Source organism: Lissotriton vulgaris, chromosome 8 (assembly GCF_964263255.1).
Source record: "Lissotriton vulgaris chromosome 8, aLisVul1.2, whole genome shotgun sequence".
NCBI classification, from domain to species: Eukaryota; Metazoa; Chordata; class Amphibia; order Caudata; family Salamandridae; genus Lissotriton; species Lissotriton vulgaris.
This window is the reverse complement of record NC_141696.1, coordinates 148387029-148399913: the sequence shown is the minus strand read 5'-3', so window position 1 is coordinate 148399913 and position 12885 is coordinate 148387029. Positions and strand designations below refer to the sequence as shown.

The following is a 12885-nucleotide window of genomic DNA, read 5'->3' as shown; positions in this document are numbered from 1 at the left end:
TAACCAGGTCTTTAGTGCGCCCCTGAATTCCATGAGATTAGTGCAGCTCCGAAGTGACAAGGGGAGGGAGTTCCAGGTCTTTGGGGCCAGATGAGCGAATCGACATCCGCCCAGACGTTTCCTTTTGAAGGAGGGCAGAGTGAGGAGGGACAGGTGGGCGGATCGGAGATTGCGGGGCGGTTCATATTTGGTTATAAGGTTGTTAATAAACTTAGGGCTTTTTCCGTGGAGGGCCTTGAAGGCCAAACAGCCTACCTTGAATGTCACCCGTTGGGCTATGGGTAGCCAGTGAAGAGTGGCCAATAGTGGTTTCGCCGAACTCCTACCGTTGCTTTTGAAAATTAGTCTGGCCGCCTGATTTTGCACGATTTGCAGGCATTTAGACAGTGCCAGGGGGAGGCCTAAATAGATGGAATTAGAGAAATCTAATCGGTAGAGGACCAAGGCGATAACCACCTGAATGAGGGCAGAGTGCGTGAGTAGATGAGCAATTTTCTTAATCTTACGTAGCTGGAGAAAGCTGGACGAGATCACCGCTCCCACCTGGCTTTTCAGGGAGAGATCGGAGTTGATGGTGATACCGAGGCTTTTCACCGAGAGAGAGGGAGACGGAGGAGATCCCATTGATGATGGACAAAATTGAGGGCCCCAGCTGATTGAGCTTTTACCCGGGAGTACCAACTCGGTCTTTCCGGGATTGAGTTTTAGGTGGTTCAGCTCCATCCACTCTTGAATGTGCAACATGGTAGACTGGAATTTCTCAACGGAGTCAGTTGAATCTAATGGGAAAATTAGCTGCAGGTCGTCGCATAATTGTAGATTGTTACCCTCCTGTTTTTTAAAGAGTGTAATAGGGGTTTAAGGTACAAATTAAACAGGAGGGGGACAATGATGAGCCTTGCGGGACGCCGCAGGTGGTGGGCTATAGTTTGAACTAAGAATGAACGTGAATTTATATTTACCCTATGCAGATTCATGTTACCTAAAATTATTTTGAGGTTAATTTCCTATATCATTCGTTTTTGACATGTTATCACATTTATTTATACTTAAAGTATGGTGTGGTAACACCCAAATAGAGAAGCTGAGGGCAGTTCTTTATATGTGCTGAAGTTGACGCTGAGGATTTCATCACCTAGGATATTCAATAATGTAAACTCAGAATTAAACATATATATATTTTTTAAGTGGGTTTATCACATTAAAATGCCCGCATTTTGAAATTCTCTGCACAATTTACTCGGCAGCGCAAGAACATGGAAAGAAGCAGTCCTGGGAGGATCAGGACTTATAGGATAAAAACAAAATATTTATATACAAAAATATCATGGGATGAAAATGGATTACAAAATAGTGTGAATGTAAGTGAGTGTGTGTGTTTGTGCGGGGGTGGGGTGTGTGTGTGTTATATTCAGTGAAAAAACAAAGATTAAAGAGTATATATATATTCGTGAGGAAGGTAGTAAGAAAAAGCACTACTGTTTGAAAACCAAACAACCAGGTACATTTGCCAGTTATACCTGACATAAGTATAACTTGTAAATAGTAACTCTATTTTTACCTTTAGATACTTAACTTCAGGATATTTTGGTGCGCGATACTTTGGTCAAGTTATTTTTGTTTATTGCTATTTTTGCCCGTGATATTCTGACATACAACTAGACTTATACGTGAGCTCTGTCAGCCTCCATACTTCACCACGCTGCACAGGCATGACACGCGAGGACACACGTGTTAGATTAGGATACTGCTAATAAACATCAGGCACCTGTGTTGGTACCGAAAATGAATACACGGCGTTGCAGAATTTACCTGCCTGGTGAGGTGTGAGGACCCCTCCTTCTTCTCCAACATATTATAGACAGGTGGAACTGCATTTTCATCCCTGCAGTACCAGGCGTCCAACATCTTGGTGCAAACTCTCATCTTTGCAGCAGTCTCAAGGATGTGCTCAAACTCCACAGCATCAATCTGTGTTGGTAAGCAAGGATTTCCATATTGTTCGCCTATAAGTGCCTGGAGAAAACAAACACAAGGAAAAAACGTCATTTATGCAAATCATTAGCTAACACGTTTTGTGAATACAATCTGATAATAAAGGTCCCGATCACCTAGGAAGGTAGGGTTGAGTTTCTCCGCACCTTGGTTAGCACTGCATATATGGCCCTATTCTGGAAACATGCCAGGAACACATGTAATATGCCACAGCGGGTGCTTGTGTCAGCTCGAGGGTGCGCTTGGTGTACCCCTCCAGGCTACAGGCCCAGGTTCTTGGTCTCCAGAATTAAAGAATCTCCCAGGCCACAAAGTGAATGCCTGGTGGGCAAGTGCTCCAGTCAAAAGTAATAGGAAGGATATCACATTTCATCCAGTTGGGTTATGTTGCATGTCCTTGGTGCCATGCACTGGGCATTCTCATCCCACACCGGGATTCACAACCTCAAATATCATAATTATTGACACGACCAAATACAGACCACAACTTACGTAGTTACAGTGATCAACTCAATGGGTAAATCACACTTACCACAAAACAAGGGCCGGCTGATGAACGAAGACACTCCTGCAGCACTTTCATACGGCCTTGACGAATTTGAGGAGCGTACACGTCTTCCGCATCTACTCCGTAATATCCATCGAAGACCTGGTAGAGACCAAGTCAAAAACACCAGAAATGTAAATATTAGCATTTGTTACAACTGTTAATCAATGCCACCAAAAAAACACTTTCTTTTGATGAGTTAAGGTTATGTTGCAAACTTCAGGTAGAAATCAAGAAATTAAATTGCCTTACTTCTCTTTTCAAAAAAAGGGGGTATGCCCAAATGACCCTCCGCTACATGGGCATAAAACATCAAAAAGATGAAAAACAAAAGAGTATGGAGGGATGAATCTCTCATTTATTTTTGTCCAAGATACCATTAATTACCCTGACGTTATCAATAATTTTTAAAGCAACAAATGCCAAAAAATCAGATATAAACACATGACACTGGGCAGGTCTCAGACACACCAATTGATCAAATGAATTAATCAAGAAAAAACAAACAATAATACATACGTATATAAATATTACAAAACAAACATACAAATATGCATATACTGCTAACAATTTCTACAATACCACGTACTGGTGTACACTCATAATTCTGAGTAGTACACAAAGAAATAGTCCTATTCGCACATGAGGTATCACACCTCTCTATTTTTTAGTTATGTGCGTGTACAACCTTTAAACATGCTCAAATTGATTGGACTCCTCAATTATAGCTGTCGACGTGGTCGCATTTCAGCCGTCAATTTCTTCCGGCTTCCTCAGGACAAGGGTACACAATATCTGGATCACTTTAGCAACTCTCGGAATGAAAACGGGTCCCTTCCATGAGAGACTACGCCCTCGGTGGTTCAAAGTTCCATACTCGATATAGAAACCTTCAAGTGCTCCAAGTACTCATTTCAGAAAATCGTATACCGACGATTGTCAGCCTTTCTTTCGCCTTAGGCTCTGCCGTAATGGACACCGCCACTGAATCTGCTCCTGTGTCTCGCCACCTTTTTGTGTACTACTCAGATTTATGAGTGTGCACCAGTATGTGTAGTTGTTAGGGTATTGTAGAAATTGTTAGGAGTGTATGTATATTGTATGTTTGTTTTGTAATATTTATATACGTATGCATTATTGTTTGTTTTTTCTTGATTAATTGATGTGATCAATTGGTGTGTCAGAGACCTGCCCAGTGTCATGTGTATATATATCTGAATTATTGGCATTTGTCGCTATAAAAATTATTGATAACGTCAGGGTAATTGATGGTACATTGGACGAAAATAAATGAGAGATCCTTCCCTCCACACTGTTTTGTTTTTCATCTTTTTGATACTTCTCTTTTCAAGTGCTCACTCATATACCAGCAATTACCCATTATGCTTCAAATATGCCATGGTTATAATATACCTCAAAATAAAAAACTTGTGATAGACCAACCATCTACTTCTAATTACTGTCCAGTACACCTCGGTCTCCTTTCTTCCTGCTCATTCACAGATGGGATTTTGTGCAATCCTCGCCCACCACATTACCTGTTGAAGCCTCCAAACCAGTTCTGCTTCAATGCAAACCTCTCTCACCCCAAGGCTCACTCTTGGGTCCACTGCTGGTTTCCGTATGGTGACATCATTTATTTTATTGTATGCACCCTACCACGTCTATGACAATGACACACAAATATTTTTTCTTTCCTGATTTTTCTCCACTCTTCCAGTCATGCATATCAGGTTGTTTCACAGGTTTTCAGCTAGAATGGTGATGCCATTCCTCAGGCTGAACTCAAAGAGGGAGAGGTCTTATACTTTCCATCCTCTGCTACACCTGACTGTTTACTTGTGGAAAGAAATCTCGTCCAAACGGTGTAATTAAAGATCTTTCATGTAGCACTTCAGCTGTGGTCATCCAACCCGTGGCGGGAATCCAATTGATTAAAGTTTCTGGAATCTCCAGCCTTTACATGGAATCCTGCCAAAACTTAACTCCTTGTCAAAACATAAAATATCTCCTTTTTTTCACAAAAAAGAAAAGAATAACACACAATTTTATTACTATATTTCTCATTTAAGATATATGATTTTAACACCCTCATCACAAAAGTGTGTCATGATACACATCAGCCAAAAGTTGATCATAAACACACCCTTGTTTACATTTGACTAGTGAATAACACAAAACTATGCACTTACATAATCTTTGTGCCAATATAGTCTTCTCATGCGAATTCTATCACTCTTCATTGAAACTTGTATATAATTTTTCTTTACTTAATGTATTGCCACACTAGAGTTCACATTTTATTTCCACCAACTACAACTCACCAAATCCTTGTACATTATCACTTTTCTAGTGTTCTACTTTCTTCCATCATCCAACCATTTACTGTTACTCTTCACGTCTTTTATTTTTTTAGGACTTTTATTACATTTGAATCCAAGTGCACTCTCACAAAAAGCACCATTCTTTAACACACACCATTTTTTACGCAGTTTAGCATTGTGTTTTTGCTCATATGTCTTCTGATACATAGAAACTTTTTATCCAGTTTCACCTTGTTTAAATCAAAGTGACATGCTCTGTTTATCCACACCAGTGTCACTTTTGTACATGCTACCATGCCCCTAAGTAAGAAAAATTGTGTTTTGCCTATGGCAGAGTGTGGCTTGTTCTTGTAGTCCCATAGCCTGTTCTTGACTTCTCTTTTGCAACACAGATCACTCTCCACACAGTCCTTAAAGTCCCAATTGAAATGCTCTACAAGACCATTCTCTTTGGGATGATAAACAGCAGTTCTGTAATGTTTTATACTCTCTTTTCCCAGGAACTGCTGGAATTCCTCTGCCACAAATTGTGCTTCATTGTCAGACACAACCCACTCAGGACACCCTCTTCTGAAGATCTCTTCACAAAAACTTGCTATGTTATAGGCTTTGACCTCCTTCAAAAAAGCTACCTATGGCTATCAACACACAGCATACTTCCCAAACAATCCTCTACAATTAAATGTGCAACAAAAATTCCCACCTTTTGTCATGCTATCTTAGGAAATTCCGTTGGCTCAATTGGAGTTTCATTGAAAATATGGGATTCATCGCTGCACATACAAGGAATGAAATTGCACACAAATCTCTCAAGGTCGTTGTCCATACTAGGCAACCAAAAATCCACACAAGCTCTCCTTTTCGTTGCTGACCTTCCTCCAAGTCCCCCATGCAACATCATGTAGCATGTATAATGATTGAACAGATCAATATAACAGATCTGTAACTATATAAAATGCCAATAAACAGAAGTTTGAGAAAGAACAAAAAACCTACGTACATTAGGAGCTAAAATTTCCACATTGCAATCCGGTAAACATCACAATTTGGAAATCTCAATTACTAATCTTGCTACATATGGCCCTAAGTGTGATTTAACAAACACCATTTATGGACTCTTGTCATTGGCAATATTTTGAGGTTAAAACTTTTTTGTATATCATAATAGTTATTGAAATCATGGATCTTTTAACACGTCATTGCTGAAATTAGATAATGGACATTGAGATCTTGAACAAAATATGCCACCTTTTGTTAAACTTGCGTTGAAATTAAACTTCAATTATGTAATTTTGTAAATTTTGTCCAGTAAACGATACATCGCATACAACTACGAGGTGTTCTAAAAACTATAAATTAAATAAGGATTTAGATAAATACTTTTCAATGACCTTTGCTTGTATTGTTGTATACTGAATATGATTTCATTTAATTTTATCTCTTTACATTTTTATTTGTTATGTTCAAATTAATGTATTACATTTATACAGATTGTAATTGGAAATATTGTGTGATTGAAAGACTTCTATGGCCTGAAGAAGTAACATTGTATTGGCTAGCTCTCGAAACACATTTAGGCTGGCAGAATTCTTTTGTTAGATGAATCCCTGAATAAGAATTACTTTCTAATGATAATCAAGTGGGTTTGACTAAATTAGTGATGATATAAATAGATAGATTTCATAAATTAAAATATCAAATGAAATTGTTACTAGATCAAAGGTGCACTGTTCAGTCATCGCTAAGTGAAGCAGTTATCTTGGGTTTTACATTTAGCTAATTAAAAAGGTATAGGGTGATGGGGTCGTACTGTAATAATAGATATGTGCAGTCATACAGGGGTGTTAAACATGTAGGCTAAGGCACTTTTTTATCTTCCGCATAATACCTTCAGTTTATTTCAATCCACCCCATAACACCCTTTCCCTTAATTCCCAAGATTATCCCTGAGGGATTATGGTAAGAGACATTTCCTGTTGATTGACCTCTTGAACCTGCTGCAAAGCCACCTTCAACAAATTAACTTGATTGGTGTGTAGAAGAGGAAGTAATCCTGCATGAAGTACTTGATTGACAAGCTTGTAGGTGCTCAATCTGTAAAGACATTCCTGTGATCTCTTTGTATAGCCACTGATTTACCTTTCTAGCATCACTTAATTCCTGCTGTAATGACATCCACATTCTTCCCATATCAGAGAAGGGGAAAGTCTCAGGTCTCAAAATTCCCCGGCAGTGAGTCCACTTTGGTTTGCCACTCAGCAACATGTTGCCTTAACTGTGGAGAAATTAGTTACCAACCTGCTCAGACTTTACCTCACAAAGACATGCCCCTCTATTCCAAACTACAAACATGTGAACTTGAAGAGTACTCCTTTGGGAGAAAGGGTAATAGGAAGGGGAGTGAAGAGAATGGATGTTTGTATTATCAGCAGGAGAGCAATTTCACCATGAATGTTAGACCTAGCATCATTGGCGTGGGTCTCCCTTTCATTTTATCACTGTTGCCTCCTATGTTTTGCTATTTTTTGCTGGTCTACATGCTTTGTTTCAAAAGACAATGGTCCCAAACATTAGCAAAAGATATAGCAGTCAGAATGAATATAGACCAAAATTGAAATCTATATTTTTAAACTGTCCAGCCGGGCAAGATGTAATAGTATAAATATTTATATGTGACAGGAGAGATTAAAAACAATTGCCAAGCGGGGCACAGCCTGTGTCCTACTATCACATATGACATACACATAAGGCAAACAAAAAAGGAAACAGGGCAGTCTGTGAGTGCTTTAGATTTAAACAGACGATGGTAAAAATACACTTTACGTGATCTTTTCAATATAGTGTCAGAAATCATCAAGTGTAAAATGTCGACGACGTTTCGATCCCCGTTAGTATGGGATCATCATCAGGACATGTAATTATATGCCTTAATGTCAAGAAAATCGACGAGGTCGTCAATTTATTAAAAATAACTTTGTATGGACCGATTAAACTTTCAACAGGAAAACAGGTCCTGCCGGCCAAATAAAGGCGGATGTGGTGAATGGGGACCGTTATCAAATTAAGTGAATGATAACCGGGTTCAGTAGAAAGCTCGAGTGCCGGTCTAAGGAATACAGATTACAACCGGAGAAAAGAACCAGGTTCCGCGCATTGGGGGTCTGCTGCATCGGCCGAGTCAATACTCGTTCCGTTCTGAACGGAACGAGTATTGACTCGGCCGATGCAACAGACCCCCATTGCGGCGGAACCTGTTTCTTCTCTCCGGATGAGCTCCTGAACGGAAGGAGTATTGACTCAACCGATGCAACAGACCCCAAATGCGGCGAAACCTGGTTCTTTTCTCCGGTTGTAATCTGTATTCCTTAGACAGGCACTCAAGCTTCCTCCTAAACCCGGTTATCATTCACTTAATTTGATAACGGTCCCCATTCGCCACATCTGCCTTTATTTGGGCGGCAGGACCTGTTTTCCTTTGGAAAGTTTAATCGGTCCATACAAAGTTATTTTTAATAAATTGACGACCTTGTCGATTTTCTTGACATTAAGGCATATAATTACAAGTCCTGATGATGATCCCATACTAACAGGGATCGAAACGTCGTCGACATTTTACACTTGATGATTTTTGACACTATATTGAAAAGATCACGCAAAGTGTATTTTTACCATCGTCTGTTTAAATCTAAAGCACTCACAGACTGCCCTGTTTCCTTTTTTGTTTGCCTTATGTGTATGTCATATGTGATAGTAGGACACAGGCTGTGTCCCGCTGGGCAATTGTTTTTCATCTCTCCTTTCACATATAAATATTTATACTATTAAATCTTGTCCGGCTGGACAGTTTAAAAATATAGATTTCAATTTTGGTCTATATTCATTCTGACTGCTATATCTTTTGCTAATGTTTGGGACCATTGTCTTTTGAAACATTATACTCCCAAAGGTCCCAGACCTATTGCTTCTTTTGGGTTCCTTTGTTTCCTGTAACAAAAAGGTCTAGATGCTTTGGGCACTTTGCCATTACTATTCAGTGCCAAAGTGCAAGTGCTACATATTGTAAATTGTTGTAATGAATTAGTGACTCAATGATTGGCTTATTTGATTTACTTGTCAGACCCTAGCACAGTTCACCCAATTGCCAGTCCCTAAACCTTCCCTTTTCTACATATTAGTCACCCCTAAGGCAGGCCCAAGGGCAGGGTGCATTGTATGTAAAAGGTAGGACAAGCCCTGATGTGTGTGGCATGTCCTAATAGTGAATTACAGCCAATTTAGTTTTTCACTGACCTGAGCCCTCATAGAATAGAGAGTAGGGGGAGGAGATTTTATTTCATCTACCTGGGCTTGGTCTGCTCTCAAACAATGCTGTCTCCACCTCCTGGCAAGAAGCTGCACTCAGGAGGACAGAACGGGTTTTGACTAGGGACAGACACCCTCTGCCTTCAGAGGACAAAGGATTTTGCAGTATAAATATTGGGGCCCAGACCCCAGGACTTTAGATCACTTCTGGGCATCAGGATGAACCCTTTTCCAAGGAGAAGAACCAAGGAAGCTGAAGGAGGAGACTGCCCCTGTGCTGTTTGCTGTTGGCCTGCAGTGGTTAATGTATTGCTAAGGAAAGGAGAAAAGGAACTTTGTGTGTACTTTTACTATCTAGAGTAAGATCTCCAAGAGCTGGAAGCTGAGCTTGCCTCCTGTATGAAGTCACAGGGACACCAAGACTTAACCACCAGCTCCCCCTGAATTTCCTTGCTGGGAATTCTGCCTGCAGAGAGGTGCCTGCTGTTGTTTTTGGGCCCTCTGGAGACTGCGTGTCGCTGGGAGCTGGAACGCATTGTGGAAGAAGGGTGTCGCTGCCGCAGCAGTTGCCTTTGCCTCATCAAAGAAGGGTGTCGCTGCCAACGCTGTTCACCGTTGATCACCAATAAAGCGTGTTGCATCACGGGAGAAGCGTGTCACCGCCGTAGAGGTCGCTGTCGCATCACTGGAGAAGCACGTCGCAGGGACTGTCGCGGCTCAAGAGTTCACGGAGTCGCTGCACAGCCTTTGGGCGTGCACGCATCGCATCCAAGTTGTCGCATCGCATCGAAGACGCCATTTTGTCACATCGCACCTGATCGCCACATCGCATCGAGGCGCCATCTTGTCGCATCCTCACCAGGCCGCAGTAAGAAACGAAGCATCAACTCCCTGCACAGTAAGGAAGCGACACATCACCTCTCCTGCGCTGCAGTAAGGAACCGACGCACCACTCCCCTGAGTGTAAGGAACGGCGCATCAACTTCCCTGCGACCCTTTTGTTTGTATTGCGTGACGCATCCCAGGTACTTTGAGATTAAAGTGTGGCATTTACCATCTACATTGAACTAAGCTATTTTCTACCATTTTAAAGACTTATTTTGATTACAGTATTGTCTATTTTTATTGTTTGGTCTTGTGTTAAGTCTAGTAAAGATTACTTATTTTTCTAAACCGGTGTAGTGTCCATTTGTAGTGTTTTCACTGTATTACTGTATGTGTTCACACATGCATTACACACTGCCTCTGAGATAAGCCTGTCTGCTTGTGCCAAGCTAAAAAGGGGGTGAGCAGGGGTTATCCAGGAGTGTACCCCCTTTCCCTGACTAGAAGCAAGGGCCCCTACTTGGTCAAAGGTACCTACCTCTGCCAACTAGAGACCCCCATTTCTAACAGTGAATATTTTACCTTCGATTCTGTCCGTAAAATCCTATGACAAACAAGATGTATTTCCTACAACTGCAATCTTGTACCAGATATTCTTGTCTCGTCTAAGACTAAAAACAATGTACCTACTAGTACTGTGTAGTCGTCTGTGTTGCATGAAGCTCTCTTTCGGTCAATATTATTGTTCTGACCCTGTAAACAAAATAACTCAAAAAACTCCTTGATACATATTTTTCATCTAAAATGCTAGAAGGGTGTGGTTAAGTACTTTGTCTTCTACAAATCCTTTTCTCATCTTGCCAAGTAAAGAATTTGAGTAGTGATTTGCATCAAAACCATCACATGAGAGAATTAAAACATTTTATAATTATCTTACATTTCCCAAAATGTATGTCTTTTGCCAAAGACAAATATCCACAAAATATCTCAGTTGAAATAGTAAATAAAATACAGCAAATAAATATTACTGGGTTGAAGCACCCATAAAGTTGGGAAAAGATATCTTCAAACACCAACAGGGTTACTCAAGAATTTGCTGGAAACTTGAAAATAGGTAGATTCCTGCAGTCTGAAAGATTCAGTCGGCTTCTGACACAGACTCTTGTTCTGACGATATTTGTTGTAGCAAGGAATTTGCTGAGCATGAAATTTGCTCCACCAAGATGGCTGCCGGGATCTCTTCTGACTCGCTAGATGAGGACCTCTTTTGTGTGATGCGGATAAATCCCTTGACAAGGAGGGAAATGTCAAAGGCAAGAGAGGGTTTCAGTTTGATTCATCCACTCATCCTCTTCTTTCTGCGTATCCTCATAGACCTGTGTAATGATGAAAGTGGAGGGCCTAGGCCCGCATGTCAGGCGCAGCAATGAGGGACACAGACACCAGGAATGGGTAGTATGAAAGGTCGCGAGCACGTGCGCTCGGCCTCTTTTATTGGCAGCGTCATGTGACACCATGACGTCTGTGGTGGGTGGGTGTAGAGTATGTTACATCACACTAGAACACTAGAACGTGTCCACGCTAAGACACTACATCACTTCCCTTTTTAACCATTGCAAAGACCCAACTTCAGCATTACTAGAACGTGTCCACGCTAAGACACTACATCACTCCCCTTTTTAACCATTGCAAAGACCCGACTTCAGAATTCACATTTGGGGAAAATAACACGTCTCAGGATGCAGTGAAGTGTTCAGCTTCCGCCATGCCTTTCTATCCGCCGCTGGTTGGAATTGGCAGATGGAGTTCAATCTGTTTCGGGGAACCTTAGTCCGCATAGGCACCGGTTGGTGGTGCTCGATGGAAACAGTCTGTAGACGACTGGACAGCCCCTTTGTCCTCGCAGTCTTTCTGTTGCTGACTTCCGTGGCAACGGGCGCGGTTGGAGTTCCTGTTGTTCGCCGTGGAATGATGGTTACGTACCAGACTCAGCCTTGGATCCACTGTGGGAACCTACTTCACACTGACTTCTCCTTCACTCTTAACTGTGGCAACGGCCACGTGGATTTACTTCCTTCCATTCTTAACTGTGGCAACGGCCACATGGATATACTTCCTTCCATTCTTAACTATGGCAACGGCCACGTGGATATACTTCCTTCCGCTCTTTCACTGTGGCAACGGCCACGTGGATATACTTCCTTCCGCTCTAGCAGTGGCAGAGGTGCCACGCGTCTCTCCTTTTCTTCCTTTCTTTTCACGGTGGCATACGTGCCACTCGGATCTCTCCTTTTCTTCCTTGCGGTTTCGCGGTGGCAGATGTGCCACTCGGATCTCTCCTTTTCTTCCTTGCTGTTTCGCGACATCACTTGGTCCGATCTTGCATCTTCTCTCCTGACCTGGCTCCTCCATGCAGGGCGCGCCCGCTGCATGTGTACTCCTGGTTTTGTCCCCGACAGGCACACTTCCTCCTTCTTCCTCAGCTGCCAAAGTTGGTGTCGCGAACCCTCTTCTCTAGATTCTTGTTGGTGACGTTCGTGGGATGGTGTTCCTAGACCTTGTCTAGGTTGAACGTCCTGGCCGTTTGGCGGCCCACTTCTGCCGAAGTTTGGCAGGTTTCTTCGGTCGTCCTGTCGGACTTGGTGCGTTAGCACTTTCTTGCGTTGTTTGGGGGTCTTGTCGCGGGTCATACTTGGTACGCGATCATTCTGTGGATCGGCTTCTGGGGGGCGCCACGCCTAGTGGTCGTCTCCGGTAACTGTTCTGCCCTGTGGCGTTACCTGTGCCCTTCTTTCATCTTGAGGTGGCTGTGCGTTGCCACGTGGCGCGTTATCTGCGCACGTACTTTCCAGGGCTCTCGGACACTTGTTGCGTGTCTTTGGTTACTTGCAG

At 42.0% G+C, this 12885-nt stretch overlaps 1 pseudogene; it reads right to left on the bottom strand.

Moving 5' to 3' along the window:
• The window catches only part of LOC147693644 (NACHT and WD repeat domain-containing protein 2-like), a 56094-nt pseudogene that overhangs the window by 3466 nt on the left and 39743 nt on the right, over positions 1-12885 (bottom strand).